The following is a 10,650-nucleotide window of genomic DNA, read 5'->3' as shown; positions in this document are numbered from 1 at the left end:
GTCGCCTCATTTGCATGCCGGCGCGAGCAGCCAATGGGAGCAGAGTGTGCTTGGGGACCCCTGGGTACTTCCCACGGGCCCCTGGGCCCCTAAAGCCTCGAGGCCCTGGAAGGGGGTGGGGCCTGCCAGAGCCCCCTCCCCCTGGTCCCCCTGGTCCAGTAAGAAGGCCTGCCAACCTCTTACCACCTCTGGGCAAGCTCTTCTGGGAGTTTCTGCTGGTGATGACGTCACTGGAGGGGTGGGGAGAATGCATCATCAACCACATGACCAGTCACGTGGGTTCATCAGAGCTCTGACTTCGTTTGCATGGAATGGGGGTGGAGCTAATGGCAGCTCCAGGAGCCGGTGGCCCCGCCCACACCTGACAGCCAATAGGAAGCCAGCTCTAAGGATACTGCTTTGCCATTGGAGGACAGGACTTTGGCCCTCAGAATTTAGACCAGTGGGCCCATGATTGACACATCTTGGTGAGCCAACTGGGATAGGGTCACCTGACTCATCATTCTCTTCCTGAGAAGATGCATGTCACACCTCTTGGTAGAGGATTTTCATTTTTCATTATGTCTACTCTAAGTGACCAGAAACTTCTCCTTCGCCTGGATTTTTTAAATAAAATTGTGTAGCAATAACAAGAACAGTTGTCAAATTGAACGAGAACATGGAGAACTTCATCCATGGTCTCCATCCATTGAGTTGCCAGTCTCCTCCCTACCTTGTGGACTCAACGACAAGTTCAGGTGGAAGGCCAACCTTGGGAAGCTGTGGAGTCGATGAGAGGGCAAAGGCAAACACAACTTCAAAAATGCCTTGCAGCCCCTCCGTTGACTGTCCCTGGTCCAACTGTCCTTGCCCCTTCATGACTATTCCAGAGCCTTCTTAGTCTGGCAGGTTCAATTTCCACAGAAGACCAGTTCTTCAAGAAAAGGAAACTAAGACTTGGGCTCCACGACGAGCCCAGCCTCTAATCAGCAGTGTCAACTCCTCTCTGCCCCGAGACCCTTTCAATGTCCTTGGTCAGGCAGAAGCTTCTTTGAACACCATTCACTCTCTCTTCTGCCGCCATTTGTTCAGTTTAGCCCATAATAAACACTCAACAAACATCTACATAATGTTACTCAACCACAATTTTCTTTCATTTCCTACAGGAAGAAAAGTAATAATTGAAGGAGAATTTGCTCTAATAATTAATGAATTATAATTGAATTTGAGTCTAAATTATAGCAGTAAAGTATGATTCCATATGTATGTATGTATGTATAATTGAGAAGTTATTGATGAGATGAAAAGTTAACTCGAGCCTTCCAGTCTCTCCTCCATGCAGATGAAGCAGTTGAGGGTATCTCTTCCCACTCAATCTGTGTACCCCTCCTGGACTTTTCTTTCTCATCTGTCTCCCCATCATCACAGCTCTACAGAAACTTGTTGGTCATGAGGAACTTGCCAGTTGTTGAACCCAAGGATGAACTTTAGTATCTCTTCAATAATCACACTGAGCGCTGTCTTCCCTAAAGCCCTTCCCCTTGATCACCTTCCAAACTTGTTCTTCAGTTTCTAGCACAAACTTAATCTAGCCTGTCATCATCCCCACACCTTTCTCAGCCCTCCTTGATAGTGGTGGTCCCAAATTCTGCTTCCATTCCTCCATCATTCACATTTCACTACTCACTTCCTGTGCAGGCATGACACTAAACATTGGAAATCTCATGCCTTTCATGTTTATTCAGCATATTCTCCCGCTGTTGATCTCAACAACAGATTCAAACTTCATGATTTCAATTCCAAACCAATATCTCACTGAATGTAATGGCATGCAGTCAGCTCAGGCAGAAATATCTCAAGTCTGAGACCAACTCAGCTCACATAGCAAGACCCTGTCCCCAAACAGCAACAACATTTTTAGGAAATATCTACCATCCTCATAGTTTCCATTTTATTTTTCTGGCTACCACATGGAACAGTTCCACTTATGTCCCACAGACATCTTAGCTTCGAAGTGCCCTGAATCACCGCCTACCTCAAACTGCCTTTCAGTAGGCAGTGTGCTTTCCTTTCCTTCACTTTTCCCATTTCCAGTTCCGCAGTTCACATGCTAAATGCTAAGTTGGCTCCCTTGTTTACACCTGTATAACCACTGTATAGACAGAAAAAGGGAACCTGCCTGTCCCTGACAGACTCCTGCCTAACCACATTTGCCCCCCAGGTACATTCCCACTTCATCATCTATCCAAAAGAAAATCTAATTATGCCATGTCCTTCTCTTGACTTCAACCATTGCAAGCTACCCTTGCGTGATTATGATCAGTTGATAGGCATGATAGGTAATTCCTCAGGTTTGGCTAGACCCTAGTCCCATCTCCTCCAGAAAACACTATGCAACACCTGTTTGTGGGATTCCTGCTCCATTGCCTGAGCTAATTTCTACTTCATTGCTCCTCAAGTCTGAGCTCTGCTGAACCTCTTCTAGGAAGGTCTTTCTGATCCACCACACACACATACAAACATTCCTCAGTGTGATAATATTTTCTAGTCTAACAATTATCAAAAAGGGGGAAGAAAAGAGCAAATTGGAGGCTATTGTAAGTGGACCATGATGACAATGATGAGGGAGCACCAGACAGTTAGAGTAATTATACCAACAGATGAGAGAACAAAACAGGAATTGCAAAGGCCTTGTTTCACTGTCTTTGTTGGGAACTTTCTGCAAAATGAGTTTCAGCCACCTACTTCCTAAGCATGGCTGCATATAAACTCTGAAGCTTGAGGTTCATTTCTGGGAAGTCCTCCAGTTGTAGAAATTCCGAGTTGCCTTTTAGTGAGTCATGAGACCAAGTTGCAATGCCTGAGAACAATTTCTCAGATGTCTTTCAATGGACACAATGTCAGAGTTGAAATTCATGAAGAAGCTGCTTAGGAAACTGTGTCAAGACAGATTTAGCCTTTTGGAGGCAAGCCTGAGTAAATATGAGTCCTGACAATATTTTTGGCAGTCTGTTTTAGTATAACAGAGTCTAGAAGAGGTGAGATCCCTAAATATGTAAGTCATCTCATTCTAAGTTACAAAGGAACAGTCAGGCTGCTATAACAAAATAACATGTTCTAAGTGGGTTTATAAACACCGAATCTGGGGAGCTGGAAGGTTGAAATCAATGCACTGGCACGCAGTGTCTGGTAAAAGGCCACTTCCTCATAGAAAGCCATCTGATTCCTATAATCCTATATGACAGGTGTGATAGGTTTCCCTTCGACCTGGTTTAAAATCAGGGCACTAATCCTACCCACGGGAATGTCACCTTCATGACCTAATCACCTCTAAAAGCCTCTCTCTCTTTTTATTTTGTCTCCTCTCATCACCCCAGACCCTCCATGGGGGACTTACCTAGGATCTTGCCGTGTGCAAATGCTAGAGGAGGTGTGAACAGGGCCCGGGGTTGGGGAAATGATATCTGATATTTAACTGCCCCAGACCAGCTGAGCTACAAAATCATGTCCCTGGTGTCCTCACTAGTTCAGACCCGAGAGACTCATGGAAAGGAAAGAAGCAGAATAAGCTATCCAGTAGCAAAAGAAAGGTGGAACTGTCTTGAGATTAAGAGGTGGAGGGGAAATGGCATCCCAAACCTGAGACTCTGCTTCAACCTGCAGTCAGCATCCTCTGGTCACTACCAGGAAAAAGTGCTATTGATTAAAAACCTTTCTGCAAGCTGGGCACTGGTGGCTCATGCTTGTATCCTAGCTACTCAGGAGGCTGAGATCTGAGGATCATGGTTCAAAGCTAGCCCGGGCAGGAAAGTCCGTGAGACTCTTATCTCCAATAAACCACTAGAAAACCGGAAGTGGTGCTGTGGCTCAAGTGGTAGAGCACTCACCTTGAGCTGAAGAGCTGAAGGACAGCGCCCAAGCCCAGAGTTCAAGCCCCACAACTGACAAAAAAAAAAAAAACACAAAAAAAAACCATCTTTCTGCATGAAGAAATAAAACAGCTTTGATTGTTTTTTGGTTTTGCCCTGGCGTTTGAACATAGAGCGTGGGCGCTGTTCCTGAGCTCTTTGCTCCAGGCAAGAGCTCTACCACTTTGAGCCATAGCTCCACCTCCAGATTTCCGGTGGTTAATTGGAGATAAGACAGACTTTCCAGCCTGGGCTGGCTCTGAATCATTATCCCCAGATCTCTGCCTCCTAAGTAGCTAGGATTACAGGAGTGAGCCATCAGCGCCCAGCTATTGAGGGATCTTTAGGTCAAAATTGGAGCTGAACTCTGCTTTTCAATTTTTTTTTTTTTGTCCTTTTCGAGTGTCTAAATAGTGGATAAATAAGACCTGGAAGTCCTATAGCCATAACACTTTTCTACTTGCTTAGTAAATGCCAGACCTCACATTGATAATAGCATGGTGTTAGGTTAAGATTTTCACATGAATTCTAAGATGACATAGTCTTTTGCTGTTTTATAGAAAAACATACATATATTGCACCCAAGAGGGACTGTAAGAGTAACTTTAGATTTTCTAACAATTTTCCTCCTGTTATCAGTGGTTGGAATATTCCAGATGTTCCTAAGTTCTTTGGGGACAGCATGTAAAATTTAAAAAGAAAGAAAAGAACTACGTATGACTTATTAACAAAGTGAGTGCACATCAGGATGTAAGGTGAGCCATTGGATAAGGCTGGCAGCATCCAAGTTCTTTTGGAGCCTGGAATTTTATTATCCAATAGGCTGACATGAAACTGAAGTCTTTCCCTTGTGTCCTTTCCTGAAAGTCTGGGAAGTCACACTGCTAAACTTTGGCAAAGGCAGGACAGTTACCCTTGCAGACTGGATGGATGTAGCACTACCAGTAGAAGGCCATCCAGCAGTCATTTGGCCTCAGGGACCATGCTTCACTTTGTTGAGCGTGTGTTCATTCAGGGTACAGAATGGCATTTTAGAAACTGTAAGGTCAAGAAAATGCTTCAACCTACCCTGGAAATAGACACAGACTAACTAAAACATACTTATCCGCATGGGGGAAGAAAGAAGGATAAAATTCACCAGGAGGAGTTCAAAGGGCTCTGAAGGCTTGAACTCTGACACGGTCAACCTTTATAGAACTGAAGACAGCCTTAACCTGTGCTGCTAAAGTTATCACACCAATATTGACAAGAAATACGACAAGCCCTTCTGTACTATCAGAGGTAGTTTGAGATTTGGGCTGAAATATTTTAGTTGAGACCCCTTGATGTCATCTGGCAGCACCAGCCTGCCTTCCGGAAGGTACAGCAGACTGTATCTTCCCCCTCAAAACCAGGCTGATGGCAGATGTGCTGCTGAGGCTCCTTTGGATCCTCCCAAGGATTTATTCTTCAGAAGTTTGGTTAGGTTGCAGCCTTGGTCAAATGTGTTGGCATATGCCCTTCTAGGACATTTTCTTCAGCTTCTGCAATCCTCTTTCCACAAGCCATGTCCCATATTACTGACACTTCCGGGAATCAGGGATGTCACGGACGCGGCTCAATGTGTTCACCTGGGAGAGAGTCTTTGCTTCCAAAGTTCCCCACACTCATGTTTTGACAATATAGGGAGGAAAAAACAAAGTGTGTTTTCTAATCTTTCATTCTATTTCTACACAGACTCAATAATCTATACAGAAGACATATCTGGCCTCTGTTACCAAGAATAAGTGGAAATGTCTCCACACCCTCAACCAAACAATTCTGTGGGAACACCAGCTGGGTGTCCTCTCGGCCTGTTCATTTCTGACAGTTTACCTGAACACCCCACCACACAGGTGGAGGGTGTGGTCCTGAGATCACTTCCCTCCTCCAGTGCCAATAACAAGGCCCAATCATTTCACTCCCCCTTCTGACTGACCTACCATAGTTCAGGGCTCCCACTTTCCCTCTTCATAGTCCTTTGATTCAGAAGAGTGGCTCTGCAAACTGGGAAAACACATTTCCTGGTGAACACCAGATGTGAGAGATGCTTAGGCAGAGGTGTGGGCAGGGCTAGCGCTCCAGGCCCACAGGAGGCTTCGCACTCCAGGGACTTCCAAGCTGAGTCACCAAGAAGAAACACGACTGAGTAAATCATTGCCACCAGTGATCGACTCAACCATCAGTCTCTCCACATCTCCAAGGAGAGGGAGTTAGGAATGAGGCTGAAGCTTCACCTCCAATTCTGCGTTGGTCCTGCCACTCCAATTAGCGGCTGCTACCAATTTAGCAGCCACCTCATTAACATAACAAAAAGTACTCGCACTTTGAAAAGACCAAAGATTCTAGGCATGCTAGCAAAAAAGGAAGACCATCCTGGGCCCTGGTAGCTCACACTGGTAATCCTAGCTGGTCAGGAGGCTGGGTCTGAGGATCACAGTTTAAAGCCAGCCCAGGCAGGTAAGTCCATGAGCTTCAAAGCCAGAAGTGAAGCTGTGGCTCAAGTGGTAGAGCCTACCACTTAGTGCCTAGGACCTCAGCTCAAGCCCCAACAACAAAGCAAGGAAGACCAACCATATCTCAATTTTTTGGGGGTCAGTTGTGGGGCTTGAACTCTGGGCTTGGGCACTATCCCTCAGCTCTTCAGCTCAAGGCGAGCGCTGTACCGCTTGAGCCACAGCGCCACTTCTGGTTTTCTGGTGGTTTATTGGAGATAAGAGTTTCAGGGCTGGGAAGATGACTCAGTCAGTGGTAGAGCGCTTGCCTTGCATGCCTGAAGCCCTGGGTTTCATTCCTCAACACCACATAAGCAGAAAAAGTCGGAAGTGGTGCTGTGTCTCAAATGGTAGAGTGCTAGCCTTGAGCTGAAGAGCTGAGGGACAGTGCCCAAGCCCAGAATTCAAGCCCCACAACTGACAAAAAAAAAAAAAAAAGAGTTTCACAGACTTTTCTGCCCGGGCTGGCTTTGAACCATGATCCTCAGATCTCAGCCTCCTGAGGAGCTAGGATGACAGGCATGAGCCAAAGCACCTGGCGATCTCATTTTAACAAGGTAGGTACCTACTGCTCCCTAGGCGTGGCTATGGAGAGGGTGCTCCAGTAGGGCCATTGTCTTAGTGGTTGGAGCAGAGAGTGGGGCTCCTGCAGTATTATCACAGAATCTCGCGGCCTTGGGCATTTCCTCTCATGTCGCTTCCAGCTCACCCAGAAGCATTAGTGACAAGTCTCCTGAGCCATGAACACAGAGCACTCCCAAGCTGAGGCAGCCAGCAAGCTCCTGTCTTTGAGGGAGGAGTAGAGGGCGCAGAGTGCAGGCAGGAAGAAAGCCACTGATCCTCAGAAAGATGAGTCCACTTGCTGGGAAGTGTGTTCACACTCAGCAGCAGTACCCATTTGACCCTCAAGAGAAAAGAGGGAGAAGACCTGGCCTAGTACATGCTCAGCACCTGAGCTGTCGCTATCTATGGGCAGCATTCCTAAGCCAATGTGTTGAAGTTCTGTTCAAGAAGTTGAATTCCAGCTGGGTGCCTGTCATCCTAGCTACTCAGAAGGCTGAGATCTGAGGATCTTGGTTCAAAGCCAGCTCAGGCAAAAAAGTCCCTGTGAGACTCTTATCTCCAATAAACTAGTCAAAAACTGGGAGTGGTGCTGTGGCTCCAGTGGTAGAGTGCTAGCCTTTAGCACAAATAGGCTCAAAGACAACACAATAAAAAAGCTTTTTATGACCATATATTAGTTATAAAAGACAGATTTCTTTGTAATAATTCCATACATGTATACAATGTATCCTGGTCAAACTTACCCCCTTAATTACTCCCTCTTCATTCTTAAAAAAAATTCCAACAACACAGAAACAGAGGGAAACTGGGGAAAACATACAACAGCGGGACCCATCAGCCGCACTGGTCACTGACCAGAACAAACTAAGCAGCTGAGTGAGGGAAGGAACGAGCGGGAAAGAGGGAACAGCTGACACGAAGCAAAAGGAAAGAAATGTAATCATCACCCAAAGTGGAAGAAATAGCTGTACTGTCAAAGCTCATAGAATTCACAAACTTTATAGACCACGACAAAGACAATTTGCCCCTTGAAGGTGAGAATGTGTTTGTGACTTTATCTAAGTAGCACTATCTCACAATACTGTGAAATTTATGTAATTATTTAATCACAATTTTAAAAAAAGAAAAAAATTCCAACAGGCTTCATTGTTCTATTTTTACACACACCTACAAAGTACTTGCATCATATTTGCTCTCATTTGCCTTTCCATTAACTCTCCCCACTCCCAATCCAGCCTGCTTTACTTTTTTGTCATTCATTTTTAATTTTTTTTTTTTTGTTTGGTTGGTCATGGAGCTTGAACTCAGCCTAGGCACAGTCTCTGAGCTCTTCAGCTCAAGGCAAGCACTATACCATTTGAGCCACAGCACCACTTCCAGTGTTCTGGTGGTTAATTGGAGATAAAAAATCTCACAGACTTTCCTGCCTGGGCTGGTTTTGAACGTGATCCTCAGATCTCAGCCTCCTGAGTAGCTAGGATTACAGGTGTGATCCATAGGCACCTGGCTCATTTAAAAAATTTAATGTATGGGTTGGGAAGGTGGCTCAGTTGTAGAGTGCTTGCCTTGCATGCTCAAGGCCCTGGGTTCGATTCCTCAGCACCACATAAGCAAAAAGAAAAAAGCCGGAAGTGGCACTGTGGCTCAAGTGGAGCGCTAGCCTTGAGCTGAAGAGCTGAGGGACAGCGCCCAGGCCCAGAGTTCAGGCCCCACGACTGGACCCAAAAAAAAAAAAAATTAATGTATATTAATTGTACAAAGGTACAAGTCTTAAGTATACAGTAACGTACATTAATTGTACATGGTACAAATTGTATTATGGTTTTATCACAGCATTTCACACATACATATCATTTAGTCCGATTGATTTCCTCTGTTTTTTTGTTTTTGTCGGTCGTGGGGCTTGAACTCTGGGCCTGGGCGCTGTCCCTCAGCTCTTCAGCTCAAGGCGAGCGCTCTGCCCCTTGAGCTACAGCGCCACTTCCGGTTTTCTGGTGGTTTATTGGAGATAGGAGTCTCACGGTCTCTCCTGCCCGGGCTGGCTTTGAACCGCGATCCTCAGATCTCAGCCTCCTGAGTAGCTAGGATTACAGGCGTGAGCCACCAGCACCCGGCTTGATTTCCTCTGTTGCTGTCTTTCCCCATCTCCTCAGCTCAGGCAGGAACCCTCTGATGTGTGTTTGGTCTGTAGATCGATTGTACCACAAGCTTCTCCCTACCAGTATCACAGGGAGGAGTATTTTCCACCCAAGGGCCCAAGGGACAGGGAAAACCTGTGGTTCGGCAATACCACCTGTGTGGCAAGTTTACTAGGGGAAGAAGTTGGGCAAGATGGCAGTGTTTGCAAAGGAAGGGGGTGACTATCAGGAGCTGAAGGCATTAACCATTCCTTTGAATGGTACTAATTCAGTTACCCAGCTCTGAATCTTTAAGGATGTGTCTGAATGTGCTCCCTGGGAGCCCACTTAATCTGAATTAACTTGGTTCTCTTTTGTAAAATGGAATAATCTCTTTTCTAGTGTAACTTCAAGATCCAGCATTTAGGGTACTTGTCTACCAGTAGTCTATTAGTACAGAGCTCTTTGAACTGTAGGGCTGCAGGTTCTGCCTTGATTTTGTTCAAGTGCCCTTTCAAAATGTTCTGCCTGACTAGAGACTCTTGCCTATAATCTTACCTGCTTAGGAGGCTGGAGTCAGAGAACGACAGTTTGAAGCAGCCCAGGCAGAGTCTGTAGATTCTTTTTTTTTTTTTCTTTTTCTTTTTTGCTTATGTGGTGCTGAGGAATCGAACCCAGGGCCTCTGGCATGCAAGGCATGTGCTCTACCACTGAGCCACCTTCCCAGCCCCAGAGTCTAGATTCTTATCTCGATTACCCAGTAAAAAAATGGAAGTGGAGGTATGGTTCAAGTGTAGAGTGCCTGCCTAGAAAGAAAGATTAACATCGTGAAAATGGCAATACTTCCCAAGGCTATCTACAAATTCAACGCAATACCTATCAAAATTCCACCCTCATTCTTCAAGGAAATAGAAGAGGCAATCCAAAAATTCATATGGAACAATAAAAGACCCCGAATAGCAAAAACACTCCTCAACGGAAAGAACACTGCTGGAGGAATATCAATACCAAATTTCAAACTCTACTATAAAGCCATAGTAATCAAAACAGCTTGGTATTGGCATAAGAACAGACCTCAGGACCAATGGAATAGAATTGAAAACCCAGAAATGAACCTACAGACCTATAGCCATCTAATCTTCGATAAGGGAGCTAAAACAATAGGATGGAAGAAAGACAGCCTCTTCAGTAAATGGTGCTGGCAAAATTGGTTAACTACATGTAGAAAACTAAAGCTAGCTCCTTATATATCACCCTGCACCAGAATCAACTCCAAATGGATCAAAGACCTTGAACTCAAAGCAGACACTCTGAAAACATTACAGGATGGAATACGAGAAACCCTAGGTCTCCTTGGCTCAGGCCGAAATTTTCTGAATAGAGACCCGGAAACACAACAAATCAAAGAAAGGTTGGACAAATGGGATTGCATAAGGTTGCAGAGCTTCTGCAAGGCAAATGACATAGCTAGCAAGATCAATAGAAAGCCCACGGATTGGGAGAAGATCTTTACTAGCCATACAACAGACAAGGGTCTCATATCTAAAATATACTTGGAACTCAAAAAAT

The sequence above is a fragment of the Dipodomys spectabilis genome, unplaced genomic scaffold, assembly GCF_019054845.1.
Source record: "Dipodomys spectabilis isolate Male_0828 unplaced genomic scaffold, ASM1905484v1 ptg000432l, whole genome shotgun sequence".
Taxonomy (NCBI): domain Eukaryota; kingdom Metazoa; phylum Chordata; class Mammalia; order Rodentia; family Heteromyidae; genus Dipodomys; species Dipodomys spectabilis.
Note: the sequence above shows the minus strand (reverse complement) of the source record.